The sequence below is a fragment of the Dama dama genome, chromosome 1, assembly GCF_033118175.1.
Source record: "Dama dama isolate Ldn47 chromosome 1, ASM3311817v1, whole genome shotgun sequence".
NCBI lineage: Eukaryota > Metazoa > Chordata > Mammalia > Artiodactyla > Cervidae > Dama > Dama dama.
This window is the reverse complement of record NC_083681.1, coordinates 46,372,903-46,398,608: the sequence shown is the minus strand read 5'-3', so window position 1 is coordinate 46,398,608 and position 25,706 is coordinate 46,372,903. Positions and strand designations below refer to the sequence as shown.

The 25,706-nt window shown below is 41.0% G+C and overlaps 1 protein-coding gene, 1 long non-coding RNA gene and 1 pseudogene across 3 annotated transcripts in view; 1 reads left to right on the top strand and 2 right to left on the bottom strand.

Moving 5' to 3' along the window:
• The window catches only part of LOC133060666 (interferon-induced very large GTPase 1-like), a 59,625-nt gene extending 37,431 nt beyond the window's left edge, over nt 1-22,194 (bottom strand). Inside the window, exons 1-5 of the mRNA XM_061148303.1 lie at nt 22,037-22,194; nt 21,324-21,439; nt 19,609-19,682; nt 17,828-17,952; nt 5,650-5,719 (exon numbers count right to left, since the gene is read on the bottom strand). The gene's annotated coding sequence lies outside the window, so the exon portion shown is untranslated. The remainder of the gene's footprint in view (nt 1-5,649; nt 5,720-17,827; nt 17,953-19,608; nt 19,683-21,323; nt 21,440-22,036) is intronic.
• Nucleotides 1-25,706, top strand: part of LOC133060682 (uncharacterized) — a 175,973-nt gene that overhangs the window by 125,577 nt on the left and 24,690 nt on the right. Inside the window, exon 3 of one of the 2 annotated variants that reach the window (XR_009693805.1) lies at nt 22,967-23,029. The exons of the other annotated variant lie outside the window; for it this stretch is intronic. This is a non-coding gene — a long non-coding RNA (uncharacterized LOC133060682). The remainder of the gene's footprint in view (nt 1-22,966; nt 23,030-25,706) is intronic. 2 annotated transcript variants of the gene reach the window in all.
• Nucleotides 1,639-21,725, bottom strand: LOC133064531 (monocyte to macrophage differentiation factor-like; annotated as a pseudogene).

Here is a 25,706-nt window from a genome sequence, read left to right as displayed (position 1 = left end):
CTGTGAAGCCCCCTCGTCTCCAGGACCCTGCCCCAGCCCGGGGAGCTGAATTGCTGGTTTGCTTCCTCCACCCAGACAGCTGCTCCTGGACTCCACACAGGGAGAAAACTGCAGTGCATTTGAAGCTCATCTTTTGGTTTCTCTCTCCTCAATGATCATAGTCCTCTATGTCTGTGTCCAATGCCAAAAAATTGTTGTTCATGCACTTTACCCACTTTTATAGCTCTTTGTGGTAGAAGGGTGATTCTGACACCCGTTATTCTGACTGCCAACACCGAAGGTCTGAGTCTTCATCGTCTGTACTGTTCCTGTTCCTTCACATGGCCCGTGTGGTTCCTTCTGACATGGTCTCTGTCCCGCTCACAGGTTCCATCACAGAACTTGTGTTACCTGCACGGTCACACCCCTCACACATATAAGCACATTCAGACGCTCCGGCTTCCCCGTCTCCGGGACTTCCTTCAAGCCGTGTCCACACTCCGGGACTTCCTTCACGCCGTGCCCGTCCTCCGGGACTGCCTTCACACCGTGTCCATACTCCGGGACTCTGCCTTCACACTGTGTCCATACTCCGGGACTCTGCCTTCACACCGTGTCCGTACTCCGGGACTCTGCCTTCACACCGTGTCCATACTCCGGGACTCTGCCTTCACACCGTGTCCATACTCCGGGACTCTGCCTTCACACCGTGTCCATACTCCGGGACTCTGCCTTCACACCGTGTCCGTACTCCGGGACTCTGCCTTCACACTGTGTCCATACTCCGGGACTCTGCCTTCACACCGTGTCCATACTCCGGGACTCTGCCTTCACACCGTGTCCATACTCCGGGACTCTGCCTTCACACCGTGTCCGTACTCCGGGACTCTGCCTTCACACCGTGTCCGTACTCCGGGACTCTGCCTTCACACCGTGTCCGTACTCCGGGACTCTGCCTTCACACCGTGTCCGTACTCCGGGACTCTGCCTTCACACCGTGTCCGTACTCTGGGACTGCCTTCACACCGTGTCCATACTCCGGGACTCTGCCTTCACACCGTGTCCATACTCCGGGACTCTGCCTTCACACCGTGTCCGTACTCCGGGACTCTGCCTTCACACCGTGTCCGTACTCTGGGACTGCCTTCACACCGTGTCCATACTCCGGGACTCTGCCTTCACACCGTGTCCATACTCTGGGACTGCCTTCACACCGTGTCCATACTCTGGGACTGCCTTCACACCGTGTCCATACTCCGGGACTGCCTTCACACCGTGTCCGTACTCCGGGACTCTGCCTTCACACCGTGTCCATACTCTGGGACTGCCTTCACACCGTGTCCATACTCTGGGACTGCCTTCACACCGTGTCCATACTCCGGGACTGCCTTCACACCGTGTCCGTACTCCGGGACTCTGCCTTCACACCGTGTCCATACTCTGGGACTGCCTTCACACCGTGTCCATACTCTGGGACTGCCTTCACACCGTGTCCATACTCCGGGACTCTGCCTTCACACCGTGTCCGTACTCCGGGACTCTGCCTTCACACCGTGTCCATACTCCGGGACTGCCTTCACACCGTGTCCGTACTCCGGGACTCTGCCTTCACACCGTGTCCGTACTCCGGGACTCTGCCTTCACACCGTGTCCATACTCCGGGACTCTGCCTTCACACCGTGTCCGTACTCCGGGACTCTGCCTTCACACCGTGTCCATACTCTGGGACTTCCTTCACGTCATGCCCGCCCTCCGGGACTTCCTTCACACTGTGTCCATCCTCCATGCCACTTGCACCACTCTCATCTCTTGGCTCCTATTAGTCCTGAATCAGCTTAAACAGCACTTCCTCTGGCACCTCTGACAGGTGCTTCCAGAGCAGGCTGCACCTTCCCCAGTCAGAGACATAAAACTTGATGGCCGCTTCTCATTTTATATGAACTGTATTTTTCTGCTTGATTCCAAGTTCTGTCAGGGCAGGGGTGGGAATTTTCCATTGAGGTTACCACCAAGGCAGGAGAAAAGCCCATTGTGAGATAGAAAAAGAGCTCAATCACCTTATACTTTTCATGGTAGAGAAATACATAAATGGTTCCTCCAGCTGCCATGAGCCAGATAAACCAACGCATATGAGATGCCAGGGGTCCAAGTTCACGGAGATTTAACCATGGCGCGTAGGACGCAGCAATGAAGAAATAGATGACCATCCTGTCGCACATGTGAAAGCAATGCTCCACCGTCCTGAAGTGGCTCTTTTTCCATGCTACGATGTGGAATACTGTGGAAACAATGAAGAGGGCGCAGAGGCCCATTCCATAAATCCAAGCTGTTATCTTTTCCCAGCAGTCATCAGAGAGCCGGTGAAGGAGGGCACTGGCCACAATGGCCGGAACAATGAGGAACGCATGTGTGTAACAATTAGCAGCATGTTCGTAACAAGTTGGCTTTAGCGGCCATTGGCGGGGGCCCGGTGGTTCATGAACCGCTGGAATCGGCTCTGGAACCGTATCGACGCCCTTGCTCCTCCGCGGGGGGCCACGAGCTCCGTCTCTTCAGCGCCGGCGGGCGCGCGGCCCGCAGGAGCTGTGGCGGCTCCGGGGGCCGCCGCGGCCCGGCGGACCGCTGGACCGGGCAGCGCAGACGGGGCCGGGCCCCCTTTGCCAATTTTTGAACCAGTCCATTGTCAATGTCCAGTTCTAACTATTACTACTTGACCTGCATACAGGTTTCTCAGGAGTCAGGTCAGATGGTCTGGTATTCCCATCTCTTTATGAATTTTCCACAGTTTGTTGTCATCAACACAGTCAAAGACTTTGTCTTCATCAATAAAGCAGAAGTAGATGTTTTTCTGGAACTCTCTTGCTGTTATTGATGATCCAATGGATGTTGGCAATTTGATCTCTGGTCCCTCTGCCTTTTGTAAAGCCAGCTTGAACATCTGGAAGTTCACGGTTCATGTACTGTTGAAGCCTAGCTTGGAGAATTTTGAGCATTACTTTGCTAGCATGTGAGATGAGTGCAATTGTGTGGTAGTTTGAGCATTCTTTGGCATTGCCTTTCTTTGGGATTGGAATGAAAACTGACCTTTTCCAGTCCTGTGGCCACAGCTGAGTATTCCAAATTTGGTGGCATATTGAGTGCAGATCTTTCACAGCTTCATCTTTAGGATTGTTTCCATTGCTGCCATATACATAGGTTCATTAATACTGTCTTTCTAGATTCCATATATGTGTGCCAATATACCATATTTGTTTTTGTCTTTCTGACTTACTTCACTCTGTATTATAGGCTCTAAGTTCATCCACCTCATTAGAACTGGCTCAAATGCATTCCTTTTTATTGCTGAGTAATATTCTGTTTATATATATACCACAGCTACTCTATCCATTCATCTATCAGTAGACATCTAGTTTGCTTCCATGTCCTAGCCATTATAAATAGTGGTGCAGTGAACATTGGGGTAAAGGTGTCTCTTTCAATTACAGTTTTCTCAGGGTATATATAGCCCACTAGTAGGGTTGTTGGGTCATATGGTAGTTTTATTTCTAGTTTGATAAGGAACCTTTATCCTTAAAACGATAGGAAGGCCTATTTTTGTGCCTGATTCCTTCACCTTTTAATCTTTCTGAAGTTTTAGGGAAAAGTACAATCATATGAAACAGAGATTAAGACTGTGAATCTCTTAATTCTTACAGATGGTGAGAAATTTCAAAATCGTATGGTCTTGATTTCTTTTTGTTTAATAGTTCTTTCCTCAATTTATCATTCTCCTCTCACATATTATCATAAATCAAAAAAAGAATTCAAGAGTCACTTTTAATACTTTACTTGGAAGTCTCCCTAAGTGTAAAACCAGCTTTGAAGTATTTTCTTGAACATAACTCCAGGATATAATTTTGCTAAGTTTTTTAATCACTTTATAACAAGAATCTTCCTCCTTCTGTTTCTAATAACATGTTCCTCAATTTCCTCTGACTCTCACTGTGGCATCCTTAAAGACTAGATTTCTACCAACAGTCTGTTGAAAACATACAGGCTTTCTCTCAAAGTTCTTCTAGTCTCTGCTCACTTGACTGATTTCAAAGCTATTTCAAAGTTTTTAGGTACCACTTCTAGGCATCAAAATCTGTATTATTTTTATATTGTTTTATAGTGGATTACCACAAATTTAGGATCTCAAAACACAGATATATCCCAGTTTCTGTCAGGAGTCTGGCATGACTTAGCTGGGTGCTGTACTCGAGGTTTTGTAAGGCAGCACTCCAGGTGTTGACTGAGCTGTATTTTCATCTAGAGCTTCAACTAAAAAAACTGCTCTTAGCTTATACGTATTAACAGAATTAATTTTCTTGAGATTTTAGGACTATTCACAGTTCTTGGCCACATTATCTTCCATAGGCCTTCCTTCACCATGATAGCTTACTTCTGTAAGTCAGCTGGAGGGAAAATTATCTCTAAAGAAGGGCTTAGTTTCTCTATAAGGCCTTTTGCCTGATTAAGTTGAACCTATCCAGGATAATCTTCCTTTTGGCTAAAGCAAAACTAGCTGATTTGGGTCCTTCATTTTATCTGAAAATTCCCTCACCTATGGCACATTCTGCTGTTGAGCAGCAAAGGGAGGCCATCAGGTGGGCCTGCAATCACGGAGCTGCCCTCATCTGCCTGCCAAGTGGTAACTAACGTGTGTGAGGTCCTCAGTCCAGTGTGTGACGCAGACTAAGAGCTCAATAAATGGTAACACCGCCTATCTTTTATTTTTCTAAAGTCTCTGTTGGAACCGCAGTCTTAGTGCCCAGGGGGATGTGGGACTCAATGAGGTAAATCCCACTGAAGGGGAGGAGGATCTAAAGGAGTTTGCCACCACCTAGCCAAAGGAGAATCGGAATCTCTTACTTATGAGAGCATGCTTCACAGTTGAGGAAAATCTGGAGAGAGGAACCGTTAGTGGAGACTTGAAGACCTAAACCAGAGAACTTGGAGGGAATACATATGCAGATTAGGTTTCAGGGAATTTCTCAATTCATCAAGGTAGAGTATAGAAAGGAATTACGAGAGAAGCATATCCTGGGGAACATATGCCATCCAACCAAGTAAGATGGCTGTTCTATGGAGATACATATAACCATCAAGATATCCTTTTAGTTGACCAAAGGGACTTAGAGTTTAGGTGACTTAGGATTATAACTGAGCTGTTCTGTACATGGAATTCATTTGAAGTCTATAACTATTCCAGGTGGTAGAGGCAAATTTTAAGAGATGATATTCAGTTAAGATTGGCCTATGAACTAAAGTAACCTGAAAAGTGGCAAGTGTATCAGGGAAAACATCATGAAACGAGACAAAGGCTGTTTGAATGGGATGAATAAATTCCAAGGACTAGAGCATCCTATGGGACCAAGAATGGAAATGTAGGAAAAAGAGAAGCTCCCCAAGGTAGAAGCAGGTTCCCATCTCCAGGAGACCATGAAGACTGAAAGTAGAATGTCAGATCCACCACTCCAGGGAGATAAATATAGGGTTTAATGATAATATGTCAAGTCCAATAAAGATTGGGAAGCTTACATACATTGAAGAATGAAAGGAAAGATCAAGACTTAAGGGTCAAAATTAAGGCCAAGTTTTGTTTTTTGTTTGTTTGTTTGATTTTTACTTTAACCAGAAACTACATACCACAACTGCAGTCAGGAACGCTGATCCTGTAGGTTTTCTTTCAGAAGTGACTTCCCATCTCCTGAAGCTTCTGCCATGAGATAACAGGCAATATTAGGAAATAGCAATTTGGAAATTTCCAATTTCCAATTAGGAAATAGTAGTAAATAGCAATTGCTGCAACATGGAAAATAACTTTCAACATTTTGGTATAGACTGAAAGTTAATGAGATGCTGTTTGTCTTTTCTTCTAATGTTTTAGCAATTCTATAATTTACTTGTCTCAAAATGGGGAGATTCTTTCCTTTAGGAGAAGTGGGAGACTGTAACCCAAAGAAGGCCTCTTCAGCATTTGAAATCCCATAGTCATCGACCTCTATATAAGTTAGGAAGGAACAAAAAATGTGGGACAGTAGGTGTAGCTGCTTTTTCCTTCTAAGACTTTTAAGACTAAGTCTACTGACCTAGAATTCTCAGAGCTGTCAGTTCGAGAGCACAGACAAAGGCACATAGGGAGGAGGGTAGACTTCTCAATGATTGTTTCCACTGGACGGTCTGGTTCAGATTTGGACAGATATTGTTGTGACACTGGAAAGCTGAGGAGTCTGTCCTGTTACACTGTCAGGCTCCTGTCATTCTTCATTCTGCATGAGTAACTGTGCTGAGTGTTGGGTAGGGGTTGAATGTGTCAGAAGACATTTTTCAAGATTACCTTCCCTGAAGGGAACTGGCACACTATGCATATAGCCCCACATTAGGAGATGATCTGCCTGTGATTTGAGAGCATTGGTTTATACCCCAATGGACACAACCTTTGATCACCAAGCAGCATGGTAAAAGTAAGATTTTAGATTGACTACAGAAAGTGTCATGTGGAAATCAATCCATATATTTAATTCTTGCTAAAGACTGAATAATTGGTATCTATTGTAACCTAACAAAATGATCTCTGCTGAAGATGAATGCAGAAGCCTTTACTAGGTGTATGTAGGTCTAGAACACACTAGTATTTTCCTCAAGAGTAAATCAGTTTTACAGTTAAGTTGTATACCAGGATCCCTCCTTTCCACCTCCAACTAGAGTGTCTGGGAAGAAATTTTTGAAGTCACATAACAATCAAGTTTGTCAGTTCCAGCAAGGATCTAGTAATAGTAATAGTCATAGAAGTATATATCATTGTTGAAGATCCTGTTTTGTCTTTCACTGACTTATTCTCTAAGAAAAATACATATAAAATAGTGTGTATATTTGAGCACTTGTGTATAAGGCACTTGTCCTTATAGTTTCCAATGTCAATGAGTCATTCTTTGTAGCTTTGTGTGCCTTAGAGCTGATCCTGGTGTTGTGTCAATGAAAGAGAAGTAGAGGTATGTGTAGTAGGAAGAAGGTTGAGGAGAAGAAAAGATTCTTTTAGTTCTTGTCTACTTTGCTGTTGCCTACAGTGAAGGACTTTTGGGCTAGAGGTAGATTTTTTACCCATTCTTCGGATTTTATCAATGATTTCTCTACCTTGCTTATCATATGAAAATGAAGTGAAAGTGTTAGTCTCTTAGTCATGTCTGACTCTTAGTGACCCCATGGACTGTAGCCCACCAGGTTCCTCTGCCCATGGAATTCTCCAGGCAAGAATACTGGAGTGGGTTGCTATTCACTTCTCCAAGAAGTCTTCCAAACCCAGGGATCAAACCCAGGTCTCCAGCATTTCAGGCAGTTTCTTGACCGTTTGAGTCACCAAGGAAGTGTTTAGTTTTGGTCCATTTGAGTGCCAAATTATAGCGATAGATTTAAAGAAGGCAGGAATCTATTCAAATAAGGCAGAAATTGCAGCAAATTAGTGCGAGTGTTAAGGATTGTAATGTCCTCACTCTTCTGACTGATTGAACTTGACTTGGTTTTAAACCAATTTAAAGTTAAAAACATGAGTTAATCTTTCAAAGTAGTTGTCCTCAGACTTTATATTGCATAATGATTACCTGAGGACATCTTAAAAATGTGGATTCCCAGCCCCACTCACAGAGAATCTGACATGGAAGATCTAGCTTATTGCTCAGGAACTATGGCTTTTATAAACACCTCAACATTCATTTTACAAATGCTGCCAAGTGGTAAATCACATTTTGGAAAAAACTCTATTCTAAGAAAACATTTTTTAGTGGAGACAAGGTGAGAGTGTAAAAAATAAATTTGCCATTTCTGTTGGCCTGAACATGATGATGTATCATTTGACTCTCTTTACTTCTTAGTTTCCAGTTGAGGTATTCTTTCTATCTCAGTATTTGAGTGAATACACATGAAAATTCAACTAGTGTGCTAGAATGTTCAACTGAGTTAAATGTTTTAACACTTTAACTTCAAAGGATAAAGAAATGGAAATGTGTGTGCAGAGCTATAAAGCTTTTTAAGAAGACAGGTAGGCTAGATCCAAAAGTGCTGCTGACATATGACCGAGTCTAATATTACCTGAAATTACCTGAAAAATTACCTGAAATTTCTGATAATTTTAGAAATGATCAAAGAAAAAAGTAGACTATTTCCCAGAGCTGTAGTAGGCCTGATTGTCCATAATGAAAATTTAGATCAAATGTTGTATGAAGTTAACAACAACAACAGAAACAACTCTGTTTAATAGATCCTGGAAACACTCTCCAGTTCATAGAATAGATAGTAAGGAGTTTGAATATTAAACAAATGAACAATCTTGGTTATTTACAGATATCTTATTAATAAAAGCAGACAGATGTCAGAGATCCCAGTAACAGCATGGTATTGCTACATGATATTATAGCATTATTTTTAATATTCTTAAGGTGTATGATTTGGATCCTAAGATTATCTGTCAACCAAATTAGCAAAGGAAAAAGTAAAGTTACTAGTGTAAATGATTTTTATTGTATAAGGTAAAAATTAAAAACAGTTATAATGAAAATTGTCGCTAGTTCATACAAACAATGAATGCTTGAGAAGGTATGGAGAAAAGGGAAACCCCTTGCACTGTTGGTGGGATTGTAAATTGATACAGCCATTAAGGAGAATGGTATAAATATTCCTTAAAAAACTAAAAATAGAACCAAAATGTGACGCAGCAATCCCACTACTGGGCAGTTACCCAAAGAAAATCATATTTCAAAAAGACACATGCACCCCTATGTTCATTGCAGCACCATTTAAAATAACCAGAATATGGAACCAACCTAAATGTCCATCAGCAGAGAAATGGATAAAGAAGGTTCATACACACAATGGAATATTACTCAGTCATAAAAAGGAAGGAGATGGGTCATTTGTAGAGATGTGGATGGACATAGAGACTTTTATACAGAGTGAATTAAGTCAAAAAAAAGAAAAACAAATATCATATATTAATGTATATATGTGGAATTTGAAAGAATTGCCATAGATGATCTTATTTATAAAGCAGAAATAGTGACACAGATGTAGAGAACAAATATATAGATATCAAGGGGGGAAAGAAGGATGGGATGAATTGGGAGGTTGGCACTGACATATACATACTGTGTATAAAATAGATAACAAATGAGAGCCTACTGTATAGCACAGGAACCTGTACTCAGTGCTCTGTGGTAACCTAAATGGGAAGGAAGTCCAGAAAAGAGAGTATAAATGTATTTGTACAGCTGATTCACTTTGCTGTGCAGTAGCAACTAACACAATTGTTATAAATTGTTAAAAAAACACAAAATTTATAAAGCAACTATACATCAATAAAAACTTTAAAAATTCCAGTTAGCTCAATACAGGATGAGGTGGTATAGGTGAGGATACTCTGTGTGTGTGTGTGTGTGTGTGTGTGTGTGTGTGTGTGTGTGTGTGTGTGTGTGTGTGTGTTTGGTGGTAATGACAGTGAAAATGTACCAAGCTGGTAAAAATTTATTTTTGAACGTGACAGATAAGAATGAAAGTTAGTAATGACATAAAAGGGTGATTCCTTTCTCTCTCTGTGTGTGCATGCTCAGTCATGTCCAACTTTTTGTGACTACATGGAATGTAGTCCCCCAGACTTCTCTGTCCATCATCCTAACTAATGAAATAATAAAATGAAATAAAGAAATCTCAATTGGTATCACAAAAGTATACAAGAAAAAATTCAAAGGAAGAAATTATGGGTACATGTAAATAAGTGACAAAAATAAGTCAAGTTTTTTATCCTTATGTATATGCCAGTAGAACTGTGTGTAAACATACATCAAGACATATCCACCAGAATATTCACAGCACCACTATTCATCAAAGTAAAAAATTGGAAACAATCCTAATGTTCTTTCAGAGTCTCATGGTAAATAAAAAGTGACATATTCATACAATAATAAAAACAATATCATGGTGATACAAAACAATATGGGCAAATCTCACAGTTTTAAGTTTGGAAACAAGCCAAATACAAAAGAATACATATAATATGATTGCATATACAGAAAGATAACTACCTGCCAAAATGAATTTGTAACATCACAAGTCTGAGTAATGACTAGTGTAAACTGTTAGGAAGTAGAGAGATTAATGATAAGAAGTAGCTAAGAGTATGAGAGATTGTTCTGGAATATGGGCAGTGTTCTAATACTCCATCTGCGCATGCTTATGTGGTCAATTTGTGATACTTCATTAAACTATAGATACTGGTAGACTCTAATCTCATGGCATGATCCTCTCTATGGGTTGAGAAATCATTGGTCAGTGGAGGAAGGATCAAAGAGACCAGGAAAAAGACCAAAGCAGTCTTTGTTCCATCCCAGGAGGACTGTCAAGTTAATCTGTGTTGTTCCTAATCAGGGTAAAGTCACAGGCACATGTTTTATGGTTATTGGGCTCAAATCTTTCATCGTCACATAAACAGAAACAGATAATCTCAGACCTTATATGGAAAAACCCTTGAGAACCTGTTTGTTATTTCCAGAGCTAAAAAGCCTGAAGATGGTTGGTCTGAGACAGATTTGAGGGTACAGTTGGACGGGACTAGAGAAAGACTTGTAGTCCTTTAGGGTAAGGGTCAGGCCACTGGGAAATGGAGATTTTCAGAGACTAGCAGGTAAACTTAGGCTTATTATTAAATGACTTGTCCCCTGTAAAAAAGGAGAGCATAATTCTTTGTTTAATTTCCTGTTGTCTAAAAAAACCACAGATAAAGTTGTGTGGACATCTATGTGACAGAAAAAGAACATCAGATAACTTGTATTCAGAGATCTTCTCTGACATCCCCTAACTCAAAGTTTCCTTTCTATTACACAGCCTCAGGTTCTAAAGAGGAAGACTGTGGAGAATAGGTCTCTCAGCCATATTTAGCAGAAATTCAGCAGAAGGGATATAGTTGATGACATAGATGCTATAAAAGTACAGATATTTGTTCATTTTTCTAATCTATATGTTACTCTAACTTGTTAAAGTTCATGAATACTATTAATTCCAACTTGCTGAGATTGTCAAGAAGCTTTGAGCTATTCAAACTCAAGATGTCTTCTCTCAGAAATCAGAATTTTTGTGACTCTTTTGTCCTAAGTAAATTGCACATGTATATGTGGTTTGGGTGTGTATGTAAAAAAGAGGTCATTACATTGTCTCATTTTAAGACTTATGTACAGCTACCAAGAACAAGATGGTAGTAGTGAAGACAGATATAGGTCAGTGGAAATGGAAGAGTATAGGGGATCTAGAAATACACGCGTACATATATGCTACACCGATTTGCAAAGAGGAATGGAAAATCTATTCAATAAATGGTGCTGGGACAATTGGATCCATGTGGAAAACACCTGATCATTGACCCTGCTTTATACCACACCCAAAATAACTCAAAATAGACCAAAACTGAAATGTAAAATTAACCTATTAAACTTCTGGATGAAAGAAGAGTGAAAAATTTTAATATTCCTGGCCTTGCAGTGGGCAAAACTTTCTTAGGACACTAAAATCATGAGCCATAAAAAAACTGATCAATTAGACAATCAAAATGAAAAATTTGGCTCTCTAAAAATTGCATTAAGGCAATTAAAGGTCGACCTAAAGAATGGAAGAAAATATTTTCAATGAATATATCTGATAAAAAACTGGTATCCAAATTATATAAAGACTCTTACAGTTCAATAATATGTAAGAAAATGCTGTAAGAACAGGGCAATGTGTTTGAATAGCTGATATCATAAAAGAAGATATTGAGTGGTCAGTAAGTACATGAAAAGATGGTCAACATCATTAGTCATTAGAGAAATTCAAATTAAAACTGCAATGAGAAAACAGAACAAACTCATTAGAAAGGTTAAAATTAAGAAGACAGAATATCAAATGTCAGAGAGGATGTAGAACAGCTAGAACATGCCTCACTATTGGTAGTAACCATTTCAGAAATTTGTTAGGCACTTGTGTAACATGCACATACCATATGACTCAGACATTTCACTTCTAGATATCTATTCAAGAGAATGAAAAAATTTTGTCCACACAATGATTTGTGTATAGATGTTCATAGTAGATTTTTGCATAATAGCTAAAAACTGGAAATACTCAAAATGTCCATAGATAGGTAGATACTGGGTTGGCCAAAAAGTTCTTTTGGGTTTTTGTGTAACAACCCCTGAATGAACTTTCTGGCTAGTCCAACAGCTAAACAAAATACGCTATACAATAAAATACTGGTTAATAATAGAAATGCATAACTACTCATACAATCAACAACATGGTTGAATTGTAAATTTATTATGCTGTGTGAAAGAAGCCATCAACAAAAGAATATTTCCTGTATTATTCCATTTATATAAAATGCAAACTAATTTATAGTAATCCAAAGCATATCTGATTGCCAGGGACTGGAGCAGAGGGAGAAATAGACTGCAAAGGGGCAATGTAAATTTTTGGGGATCATGAAAATATTTTATGTTTTGATTGCGGAAATAGTTTCAAGGGTTTAGTGGTTTCAACTTGGCAAAATTCATCAAAATGTATACCTTAAATGTATGCATTCTTTTGTGCATAAGTTATTTCTCAATAAAATTGACATAAAAATAAGAAAATAATTTTAAACTAGGATAGAGGAAGCAATATGATTCCATCTTCTGTGGGACCTTTCAAGTGCAAGAACATAGGGCCCATTTATGTGGGAGTGTATGCTTACACGTAGACATGACTTCCTTGAGACCATTTTATTCCCATATTCTAATTTACTTTTAGACTAGTGAGGCTTCTGGGAGCATTCTAAAACCACATAGAGAAGATTTTTTCCTTTTCCTTGGTTTTTACATTTTTGCCTTCACATACCTAGCGATTAGTAGCAAATGCCTTAGCTACAGTTGAAACATGAGGCATTGTCTTGAGGACAGAAAGAAACTGAACTGGGACCTGAACCAGGAGCAGCCAAGTGTGTAGAGGATGTTTTTGGATTACTAAGAAGACTGATGAAAAAAAGTTGAATCCCTGGGGTCCCAAGGGAATGTGAAAGCAGCATGGGAACAGCCTAGGACAGAGTTGTACTTCTTACCAGCATGTGAGACCCTTGAGGTGGAATACAACTGCATCCCAGCTTGCACCCAGTAACTTGTTTAAACCTCTTTCTGCCTTTTGTTTTCTCAACGCATCCATTCTATTGCCATCTTCCCAGTTTCTCAGGCCCCAAAAAAGTCTAGTTTGATTCTTTTTCATTCTCTTCTTCACTTCCCACAATCAAACAACTCATCTTCATAATTTTACATATAATTTACACTTACTGGTCTACTCCTAAGTGCCAGGCACTTTTAGAGACAATGGGGTAAGAGAGATAAATATGAAAAAGGTGGAGTAGATCCTTTGAATCAATAGTCCAGAAGCATTGAGACGGGTCTATGAATGCAGGAAAGATTACATCAAAGAGAGCATTATTTGAGGCTCCTCTCACATTTGATGATGTCCCTTTCCATTTCTACAGAGTGTAGAAGCTATGTGGTCAGACCTTCCTCATCTTCAAAGATTGTCACCTTCAAATTAAGACTCTATTATCCATTCTTATGTTCTTTTCTCTGGTCCCTAAGGAAGAGGCATCCCTAACCTCTTTGCAATACTAACTCTGTCCTCTAAATCCTGCTGCTACTCACCTCCCGTTGGGCTTTTTCTTTCTTTTTTTCTTTTTTCTTTTCTTTATCTTGGGTCTGAAATATCTTTAGTATTTTACTTTTGAGGTTGCTTCACTTTGGATAAGAAAACACACATCTTTCCATTTTGTTTAAATATAGAGTGGATCTTGCCTTCTCCATAAACTTTTCTTTGTATTTCTTTTTGCCAGATTTCTCAAAAAGGAATTTCAAATTTAGCACTTCTGACTCAGTAAATGTTTTTTGATGAAATAAATTCCTGAATGCATCCTATCCACTTATTATTATTTATGCCCTCACCTTTTTCTAGAAAAAGTTGTCTAGAAACCTGATATTCACATTCTAATTATCCAGTCCAGGGAGCCTTTCCAGCTTTCTATCCTGTTAAATCTGGGAGCTCCTCTTTGTTGACCATCTCTCCTCTCTTGTACCCATGATGATAAAGTGCCTCTGAGTGAATGAGATCATACAAGTACTGCTGATTGGAAGTTTGGTAAAGATTTTTTAAATGTCAGCATTTATTTCACACGTATTTATTGAGGGCTTGCAGCATGCTGGGAAACGTTTTAGGTACTGAGTGTTGACTAATGAATAAGGCAGGTTAGATCCCTGCCTTTACAGTGTTTACCTCTACCTGAGGGAAGCAGACCATAAACTTCAAAATATTTGGAGAAGGAAAATAATTTCAGGTTAAGTGTTAGCAAAGAAACAATCAGATAATTGGATGGAGAGTAACCTGAGACTGCTTTTGATCATGTAGTTAGAGAATATGTGTTCAAAGACTCTGCTGCTAATCGTGAGCTGCTTTAGGCTCTTTATGCAGTGTCTAGCCTTTTCCAGTTTCTATCAAATATCATGATCCACCAGTGACACCACCGGGTATTTATCTAAAGGAAAAGAAAATACTAATTTGAAAAGATCCTACCCATCCCTGACCAGGTTCATTTCAGCATTATTTACAATAACCAAAGTTGAAAGCAACATAAATGTCCATTGATGGATGGATGGATAAAGAAAGTGTGGTACATTTCTAATGGAATATTATTCAGCAAAAAAAAAGAGAGAGAGAGAGAGAAAGAAATCCTGCCATTTGTGACAACATTCTTGAGGGCATTATGTTAAGTAAAATGTCAGACAAAGATAAATACCATATGATCTCACTTACATATGGAAGCTAAAACGAAACATAATATAACCAAAAAGAAGCTAAATGATACAGAGAAGAGATTGCTGGTTGCCAGAGGTTTTGAGAGGAGGACGGAAAATGGGTTAAGGAGGTACAAAGGCTGAAATTTCCAGTTATGAAAGGAATGAGTCCTGGGGATGTTATGTGCAGCATGATGACTATAGTTGAGAATACAGTATGTGATTTGAAAGTTGCTAAGAAGACCTTAAAATTTTTCATCATAAGGAAAAGTAAACTATAACTGTGTGGTGATGGATGTTTACTAGGCTTGCTGTGTGTTACCATTTTGCAATAGATACACATATGGAATCATGTTGCACAGTTTAACTAATATTATATGTGAATTATATCTCAATAAAAAAGAAAAAAGTAACAACATGTTAGCTTGCCTCTTAATCTCTACCGCCTATTGTAGATTTTACTATTTCTGTAGCTCCTCTTTGGACTTTGATTTATGGTGTTGAATGGCTTATCCAGTTAGAAACTTATTTTGAATTCCTAACTCTGGCCTTTGGGGGTATGATTCCATTTTGATGGGCAAATGGTGATGTGGGTAACTTTTATTTCTTGGAAGCCATTTTTTCCTACTTCTTCACATAAACTATGTCCCTGTTAGTTACCTATCAAATGCCGGGCATTAGTTTATGCTATTTGACTGCTCTGTATAAGGAGCTCTCAAATCTGTATCTCTATCCTTGTATGGCCCACCTTTCATAGTGCATCCTGAAACTCATAGGTAAGTCATTAACTTGTTTGCAACACTCGAGAAGTCCTCATTGGTTTATAATATGATCAAATTACTTGGCCCTAGCATTCAATCCCCCTTACAATCTGGCAACAATCAACCCAGTCCCCTCTTTTTTTCTTTGAAGTGAAGTGAAGTCGCTCAGTTGTGTCCAACTCTGTGACCCCATGGACTGTAGTCTACCAGGCTCCTCTGTCCATGGGATTATCCAGGCAAGAGTACTGGAGTGGGTTGCCATTTTCTTCTCCAGAGGATCTTCCCGACCCAGGCATTGAACCCGGGTCTCCAGCATTGTAGGCAGACATTTTACTGTCTGAGCCTTCTGTTATAATATTACCTCTGTTTTATGGTTTGGTTTCCTGGCTGCAAGGCAGGTGGCATCTTAGCTCCCCTACTGGGGATCGAACCTCAAAAAGCGAAGTCTTAACCACTGGACTGCCAGGGAAGTCCCAACCCAATTTTTTTTACAACCACTCTTTTGCCTTTTCCAAACTTCTAATTCACTTTCTTCCCTTAAAAGCTGTACTCTGTCATCTTTCCTCAATCTCATAGTTTTTTTAACCCTGTATGTTGAGGTGGAGCAGAATATGCCACCTCCAAATCTGCCACTTTGACATGTGGATTGTTCTGAGCAGAAGGCAATTAAGACCCAGCAGACTCAGGAAAAAGCTTTTTCACCTCTCCTTGAACTGCCTAAAAGAATTATATAGAGGGCCTGTACCAGAAAGTCTCGGAGAAGGAAATGGCAACCCACTCCAGTATTCTTGCCTGGAGAACCCCATGGACAGAGGAGCCTGGTGGGCTACAGTCCGTGGGGTAGCAAAGAGTTGGAGGGACTGAGCGACTAACTCTGTACCAGAAAGAGCTATTACCAGAGACAGCTTTTTTATCAGAAAGACATATTTGCACAGCATCTCAAACATTTGCTTACCAATCATTTGCTTTGCCCAACTTCTTAATTGTCTCCCTCCTCTATGAAGCCCCAGACCCCTACTGCCTTCTCCTTAGCTTGAGATGGTATTTATGCCTCAATTTTCAGTCCATCTTTGAGTCTTGGTGGGGATTCTGTAAGTATGTAATTAAACTTATCTTTATCCTGTTAGTCTGTTTTATATCAATTCAAATATTAGATCAGCAAAATATTATATTAGATGAGCATTTCCCTGGACACTATACTCCTAACCCAATTCTCGTTATTTGTGAAGCCTTCCTTTATTCTTCCAGGTCCAGTTAGTTCCCTTCTTCTCTGTATTTACCATAGCACCTCTTACTTACATGAGTCATAGTAAAGTTCAACTTTTCATGAGTCCTTTGCTCTTGGAAAGCAGTGACGGTTAAAAGAATTCCATGCAACCTTTGGTGTTCTGAGAATTAACTTACTGCAAAGAGCCACCTTTTTGCATATGACTTAGGTAAGACTCATTTGTGTGTTCCTCTGTTACTTGTAGGGAGGCCAGACACAGACCCCCTTTTTAAAAATTAACTGCTTTTCTTTCTTTCTTTCTTTATTGCTATACAATAGATCTTTCTTCATTACTTATTTTAAATATACCATCAGACAAAGACTGTTTAAATTCGATTCTTTACCTCATAAAACTTTCACTGAGCTGTTTGTCCCCCTGATCAATTGGAGTGTTTGAAACTAAACATTAATTAAACCTCTCTTCTTTTTAGCCCCCTTAAGGTTGACCCATCCTCGTTCTGATCCAGCAAACAACCCCTCCTTAATGAACTCCCCTAAGAATAAAAATACTTCCTTTTATACACACCTTCTATTCTGTGTTCTTTCTAGCCTGTTGACCCTTCCCTACAAAAGAAAATTCCTTTCTGCCTGTCCTTTGAGATGCTTGCAGTTCTGTTTGAATTGTTTTCTCTGTGACAATACTCTTTCCCTTTATTTAAATAATCCTTTCAAATAAAGTCTCTTTTTATGTCAGTGTAGATTTATTTTTATTTGTGGATAGAAGTTACCAAATTGTTTGTCTCTTTTGATAATGTACTCCCTTTCCTTCAGATTTGGAGCTGTTTATTGGAACAAGGAGAATGTTAGATTCATATCTGTGTTCTCATCATGCCTTAATCTGCTTTGATCTCTGACTGTCCCTATTCCCATTTCATCAATTTCTGTTTTTATTTTAGTCTCTGAGTATGTGGTTGTATCTCTCTATCTACCCATTTCTCTCCTTTTCCTTCACTTACCTGTCTCCTTGAGGCCAAGCTCCTGCCTTCAGTTTCCTCCAGAGAGATGAGGGAGAAAGCAGGGCAGGTTCATTCCCCGAGTCTGGCAGTTTGCTTGTTGAAATCTGCAACCTAGACTTCAGCTCCTTTTGTGGTAAAAGAGCAAGCAGGAAGTGAAAAACTGGTTTCATTCTTGTTTCCCCCCCCCCCCCCCCCCGCCTTTTAAAAAGTCAGCTGATTTTAAGGAATCCTACTCATTTATTTATTTATTCGTTCATTCATTCATTTATAATTGTGATTTATATTTATTTATATAATTATGATTAGATAATTGTGATTTATAATTGTGTTTACATTGTGATTCCTGGGTGTTAAGATTATTGCAAATGGAAGACTAATGTTCGTGGGGAGTGATGTGTGTGCATGTTTATTTATGGTGGCCTGGGGTGAGCACCAGATAAAGAACATGGGAGAAACAGGATAGGGAAAGAATTTCAGAAAAGAGACAAGGGCACATTAGAATGTCTTCCTCAGGGAACTTGCTTTAACTGCTTTACTGTTCTAGCTGTGTGGTTGAAAATTAACAAAGTTTCAAAATTGTATTAGCTGATGTGGATGAGCTAAACACTAGCTCAACACTACCATGAGCTAAACTCTTAAAAGCATACTGTGTGTTTATAGTGAGAAAGAGAATTTTACTGTTCTCTAATTTTATATTAGAGCTTTTGTAGTAGTTCAGTTGCTAAGTCGTGTCTGACTTTTGCAACCCCATGGACTGTAGCCTGCCAGGCTCCTCTGTCCATGGGGTTCTCCAGGCAAGAATACTGGAGTGGGTTGCCATTTCCTTCTCCAGGGGATCTTCCCAACCAAGGAATTGAACCCAGGTCTCCTGCATTGCAGACAGATTCTTTGACTGAGCTACAAGGGAAGCAGAGCTTTTGAGTAATGTTAAAAATCTGTTTTCCCTTACACATCTCATGTAAAGCATTTTGTTTCATTGATTATTATCTTACCCCATGATTTAATTCATTATGATTTTGCTTGTAAACAGTACTTCCTGCTGCCTTGTTTCTGTTTCAAGCTGTATGTGTCTGCACATGTCTTCTTGGAGGAGAACCTCATACTCAGTTTCCCAGGACCTCTAGAAAGTCTCCCCACGCCATCTCATGTTTCCCCTTCCACCCCCAGGGCACCTGTGCGTCTCCCCTGCAGGGACCTCACTGAGCTGGCTGGGTGTGCGCCCAGAGCGCTGACTCCACTGCCGACGCTCCTGTCAGTGCGCTGCTCTCTCACTGTGCTTGTCCACTCATGTCTCCCCAACCGCAGACCTCCCCCGTCCCTGTGTTCCTCCCAGTTGTGGGCGATCTGTCTTATTCATCTTTGTATCCCACACGTAGTGCATGAACCATATAGATGAACAACATGTCATGATTGAACAAGAAAATGATTGGTCTGTTTGAGCCTGGGTCTCCAGTTATATGTGAGAATATTAGCAGCTATTTCAGTGAGTGACATGAGACACAAGAAAGGGATAAGAAGGGCTGGAATGGAACCCTTCCAATAAGACTTCCCTTTTCTTACTATTAGAATAGGAATGAAAGTGTTTTCTAGCAGGCCAGAGTTTAAATGTCAGCCATTAGTTGGAGTCCAGGATCCAGCAGTTCCTAGCTATATTTGCTTATGAGTGTGGAGAGGGTGACCTAAGTAATGAGGAGCCGTGGAGTAGTGGAATGAATTTGCGTTAGTAGCACCATCCAGTCGCAGAATATTAATGAGGATAAAATGAGGTAGGTTAATCTCACCCAGTGCTTGGACTGAAGTAGACGTTCACGTATGAATTCTTGTCCCCAGCACACAATTGGTTTGATGATCAAATCTGTCAGAACAAGAAATATCAAGGGACGTGTCTTTAGCGGCAGAGTTCCCTCACTGTTCATCCTGCACCTCTGAGTATTTCTGTCACGTGCGTTTTTCCAGAGTGTTCTCCGTAGCCCAGACACCCATAAAGATTCACAGAATTGGTTGGGAAGAGAAGGGGAAAGGAGGAAATAGAGGTGTTCTGAGGTAGAAAATGGAGAGTCAAGATTGGGAGAGAATAATCAACACACTCCTGAATAAAAATGGGAACTGAATATTGGATTCTTAAATGTCCACAATTTAATATCATATACTGAAAAACAAAGATTAAAAATCTAGAGTAGAGGTTAGACTCTTAAAAATACTATGTTAAAAACAAAAACCAAAACACACAAAAAAATTTTAGAAATATATATGAAGTTCGGTTTAAAAATAGGGCTTCTCTTCTTCTTTTTTTTTTTTTTTTGGTAAGATTATAGTGTAATGAAAATGAAAATTAAGGAGTAGTAGAGGAGTAATAGAGGACTTTAAAAGGAAATAAGAGAAAAAGAAAAATAGAAAATAGAAGAGAAAAAGGACAAAAAAAGAAGAAAAAAAAAAAAACAAGAAAAAAAATTTTTTTCCTAATTAAAAAAATCGTAAAAATCTATGAAAATGAAAGTTAAGGAGTAATGGGGGAGTAATAGGGAATTTCAAAAGAAAATAAAAGAGAAAGAAAAAAAAATTTTTTTTCTTACTTAAAAAAAAAAAAGTAAAAATATATCTAGGAATTTCTCTGGAGCTGTCGCAGTCAGTGTGAGTTCGGTTCAGTTTCAGATAGCTCCTCGTTCCAGCTGCACTTCTCGATATCTACAGGCCCCTTCTGGTGTAGTCAACGTTATCTACAGGGATTTTGATCTGTTGCACTGGTCCCTTCTGAAGTGGTTCCGTTTGTTTATTTGGCTTCTGTCTGCCGGTCTCTTCAGTGCCCAATTTCCGCCCTGACACAGGCGGGCGGAGGTGTTCTCTTATTCAGGTCGCTAGTTCCGTCGCGCTGCGGGGAAGGGCTAGCGCTGCTTTCCCCTCTATGCTGCTCAGGCTCCCGGCTGCTCTATATGGCGCGTGCCCTGCGCCGCGCGCGGTTCCAGCCCTCGGGTGTTCCACAAAAGTGCGGAACAAAAAGCCGCGCCTGCTTTTTGTCCCTTCCCCGGCCGAGCAGCTCAGGCAGCCAGGCGCTTGACGGGCGCACTCTCCCCGGGTGTGGCGCGCCTTCTGCCCTCCGCGTCCCCAACCCCAGTCCCCGCCCACGCTGGTTGGGTGCCTGCACCCTGTGTCTCGCCGCGACCCTCCCGGCGGTTGTCGACCATCCAGAATCTCAGGAGGTCTTTGATTAGAAAGTGGAGGCCTGTTTGCAGTGCGGTAGGGGATGCGGTCCTTGGGGCCGAGCCTGCCCCTTTCCCCTCCCCCCTGCCTCCAGCCTCTGGCGGGGCTGGACCAGTCCTAAGCCTGCGAGCTCTTCTCTGGACTTGCTCAGACCCTTTGTTCTGCGGCCAGCCTGCCGGCCGGCAGTGTATTCAAACCGGTTAATTTTCTCTCTCTCTCTTGCCATCCCACAGTTTAAGTTGGTAACTCACAAAAGCTCCCTCTGATTGCCCTCAGGGCACTCAGGCCTGGTCCTTACCCTAAGCAATGCCGCCCGCTCCTCTCCGTTCTGTCCCCACTTGCTGGTGGCGGATGCGGGTGTCTGGGGTACTTTTCTGCTGGGAGTTGCTTTTGTTTTGCCCGAAGTCCGAATCCCTGAGCGGAAAGAGAGAAGGCTTCCAAGACAATGCAATTTGCAAAAAAGGGAAGTTGATTACTGACTCGAGTCAGGGCTTTTTGCCGCAACCAACGCAGTGGTGCAGGGTCAGAAAAAAGCCCCGAGCCCCAGCTGTTACATAAATTTATAGGGTGAACATAAGCAGTTGGTAGCTGGCTTAAGCGGATTGGTTACATGTTTGCAAAGCAACTTTATTGGCACAAACTTTCGCCAGCCGGCGTTGGCGGGCTTTTCAGCTCTCCGTTTGTTTCTTACTGGGTGCATGTTGATTGGCTGGCTCCAGGTTACCTGATGGGGGCGGGGAATCCCACCATTTCAGGGGAAACAGAAACCCAGGTCCGGGCCACCTGCCAGCCCTGGCAGCCCCACAGCTTTTAGGCACATAATCTGTGGGTTTTATTTATTGTTCCCCTTCCAGTCAGGTTGCCCTCCGAGATTCAAACACTTCCCCCAGACCCGCCAGTGCGAGGGTTTCCTGGTGTCTGGAAACTTCCTCTGTTAACATTACCTTCCTGGGAAGGATCTCCATCCTTAGCTCTTTTGTCTCTCTTTTTATCTTTTATATTTTGTCCTACCTCCTTTCGAAGTCAATGGGTTGCTTTTCTGGGTGCCTGATGACCTCAGCTAGCGATCAGAAGTTGTTTTGTGAAGTTTGCTCTGCATTCAGTTATTCTTTTGATGAATTTGTAGGAGAGAAAGTGGTCTCCCTGTCCTATTCCTCCGCCATCTTCCATGTGTGTGTTTTTGCGATTCTTGTGCTGGGTTTTGCGTCAGTGCCCGTGTCTTCTCTGTTGCTATGCTTTGGGTCTAGAGATCATAGAGTCTGTCTGATGCACCTAAGATTCTCTCACAGAGTGAGTAAATTTTCTGTCCATGGTAAGATTTTAGTAAATGTATAAATTAACGGAGTAACAGCGATCCCTTAGAATAAAATCAAATTTGAAACCAAGTTTGTTTCACCACACATTTACCTCCTATTACTCCACATCAACGCCCAATACAGAAAACAGAATTATGCTTTCTTTTTCACTTTTCTGTCAATTCCAGGAAATGTTTGTTTTTAACAGGAACTTCGGTTAAATGACTAGTGACTGTTTTTTGAAAGATGTTTTCTCCAGGGCTTTTTTGTTCCTTTTTTTATTGCCAGTTTCTAACTTAAGTTCTGTTTGAAAAGTTATACCTTTATTCTGAATAAACTGAGGAAAAAGGAAATCACCCAGTCCTCCACAGTGATAACAGAGAGAGCCCAGCACCCAGGGCTGGAACTAGGGTGAGGCAAGAGAAGAGTTTAGGGTACAAGGGAACTTGCGAGTGAGAGAGATTTGAATTTTGTGGTCTGGGTGCCTCCCTTGGTTCACCCGAATTTCAGCCCTTCTTTTAGCTTCAGCTAAAAATCCTGGCATGAACCAATCCATCTCTAACCCACTGATTACAGAGAAAAGGGCAGCTGAGATCACTGGGTCTCTCTTGTCTGACATTTTCCCCTGGTTCTTTCCTTCTAATAGGCTCTTCTTTGACTAAGAGAATAAGGACCGTTAAGGGACCCTGTTGGCCTCTTTTGAAATCAGGTGGGTGATACTTGCCAACAAAAAAGGGGTGGCGGTATTTTCCTTTTCCCCCTTTTATTTCTTTTGGCTAGTCAAATAATTAAAATGACACAAGACATTCACAGTAGAAAATAAGTTTAATACCTATGTCTGGAGAATTAACAGAGGCATGAGAAATTTGAAAGATACTAAGGCAAGGTGAGGTACATTTATAAATCATACTGGACTAAGGAGAAAGAGGTCGGAGTCTGGGACTTCAAAGGGAAGTAAAGTAATTCACAGGAAAACATAGAGATTTAATGTTTGTTAAAGAAATGTTTGCTGGTCAATCTAGAGAAAATAGGACACAGAGAGGACTTCCATCAAACTGGCCTTGCTAAGTTCCTCCCCTGTTTCGCACACCTAGTCCATAGTATACTATAGTTATGTAAGTGTTGTATAGTTATCTATAGTGGTATCTCCCTCCTGGAACAGGCTCTATATTCCGTTCTCTTAGGCAGTTACATAGAAGTTCAAAGTTTCTTTCTGAGTCTTTTGGAACTTCCTTACCTTCAGGTTGAAATAATCTACACACCAAAGTGGCACATGTTGGGTCACCTGCACTGTGTCCCATCAAGGAGAGGAAGAAGAGGAAGAAAAGATCAGACAACCTAGGTGTTTTAGAAAAAACAAAAACAGTTTTCTTTTATTTCAACACCAGATGTGTGTGGGGCTTTCCCCACAACAAGCAATTCTGCAGCACTACCTGGGTGTCTTACAATTTAACTTGACTCTGACACTATGTATCTTTCTGAATGTACTGTCAGGTCCCACAGTTTAAGGGCTCAGTCCCAGGAGACTGCCACTGGCTTCACATGTCAATTTTAGGCAATAGCTCCCCAGATTACCCTCAACTTCTGTATGCCTTGGCTATAAATGAGAAGTTCCCAAAAGCTACCTCTTCAGGTTTGATGTACTTGCTAGAGCAACTTCTAAAATTCGGGGAAGACTTATGTTTACTAGTTGAGTAAAGAATGTGATAAAGGATAAAGATGAACAGACAGATGAAGAGATACATAGGTTGAGGTCTGGGTGGGTTCTGTCCCTGTAGGGGTCCACCCCTCTCTTGGTATATGTGAATGTGTTCCCCAAACTGAAAGCTCTCCAAACCCCATGCTCTTGGGATTTAATGTAGGCTTTTTCACATGGGATTTATCTATTAAGTTAATTTCCAGCCCCTCTCCGGAGAATGGGAAGTAGAGACCTGAAAATATGAAACTTCTAATCATGGTTTTGTCTTTCTGGTGGCCATTTCCCATCCAGGGGCCCACCCAGACTTGCCTCATTAGAACAAAAGTACTTCTACCATTCTTACTACTTAGGAATTTATAAGCATTTCAAGAACCCTGTTTTATGAATTGGGACAAATATCAACTATATATTTCTTATTATAAATAACAATATAACACAGGGAAAGGCACAGAGGCATCGGATCCTGCCTTCAGTGGACTTCTCCGCCTACCTCTCAGGGCAGTGCCCAGCTGCAGCCAGTAGGGCGTTGTTAGCCCTAGGTAGAGGTAGAAAGGAAGAGTGTCCTCTTCTCCTGTGAACTCTGATATTTTCCTGCTTCTGCTGTCTGATCCTACTTACAGTCTACTCCCTTTAGAAAACATGAATTTCTAAGCAAATATTTAGGTGGCATTATCCTTGCAGATGACAAGGATATAAAAATTTGGGCTGATTTGTCAAGGTTAGGAATGGCTATCAGTTCTTAAAGGTATGTATTTACATGGAGAGTGGACCCAAACTCCATTGTTGTTACTTTCTAATTATGCAGACTTTGGTCACTCATCTAATCTTTCTCTGTTTTTCAGTAACTAAGGTGGACCCTGTAGAGCTTTCCCAAAACCAAACAGCCCACCCTCCCATGTGCTCCATCTGCCTCTTTGTAGAAAAGCTTTAGTCTCCCAGGTCTCCCCTGAGTCATAGCTGGCTCAAGGCTTGATTTAAACACTGAATTTGTAGTAACAAAAAATAGCAGCTGGGCCAGGAGAACTGGTAAAAATTTAAACAATAGATCAGCTATATAGCAATGTTACAGGATCTTTAGTTCCTTCCTGAAGTACATGGATAATGGTGTCTGATACAACTTCCTGAGTTGTTTTGCAAATACTAGAAAACCTCCATCAGATGTAAGAAGTTAACTGCATGAACTGTGAGAACATGGTCCCCAAACTGATTGGAGTCTGAGAATTGTTGGTATTAACCCCATGACACCAACTTGTTATATCACCATTAACCAATCAGACAATTATACACAAGCAGTTCACACACCTGTGATTCTCTCTCTCACTTTGCCTTAAAAAAAAAAAAGAAAGAAAGAAAGTCTTTTCTGAAATCTACTGGGGAATCTGGACCTTTTGAGCCCATATGACTCCTTGTATGACCCTGTAATAAATGCAGCATGTTCCGTAGTTCAGCTGGTGAAGAATCTGCCTGTGATGTAGGAGACCCCGGTTCAATTCCTGGGTCAGGAAGATTCCCTGGAGAAGGGATAGTCTACCCACTCCAGTATTCTTGGGCTTCCTTGGTGGCTCAGCTAGTAAAGAATCAGCCTACAGTGAGGGTTCAATCCCTGGGTTGGGAAGATCCCCTGGAGAAGTGAACGCCTACCCACTCCAGTATTCTAGCCTAGAGAATTCCATGGACTGTATGGGTA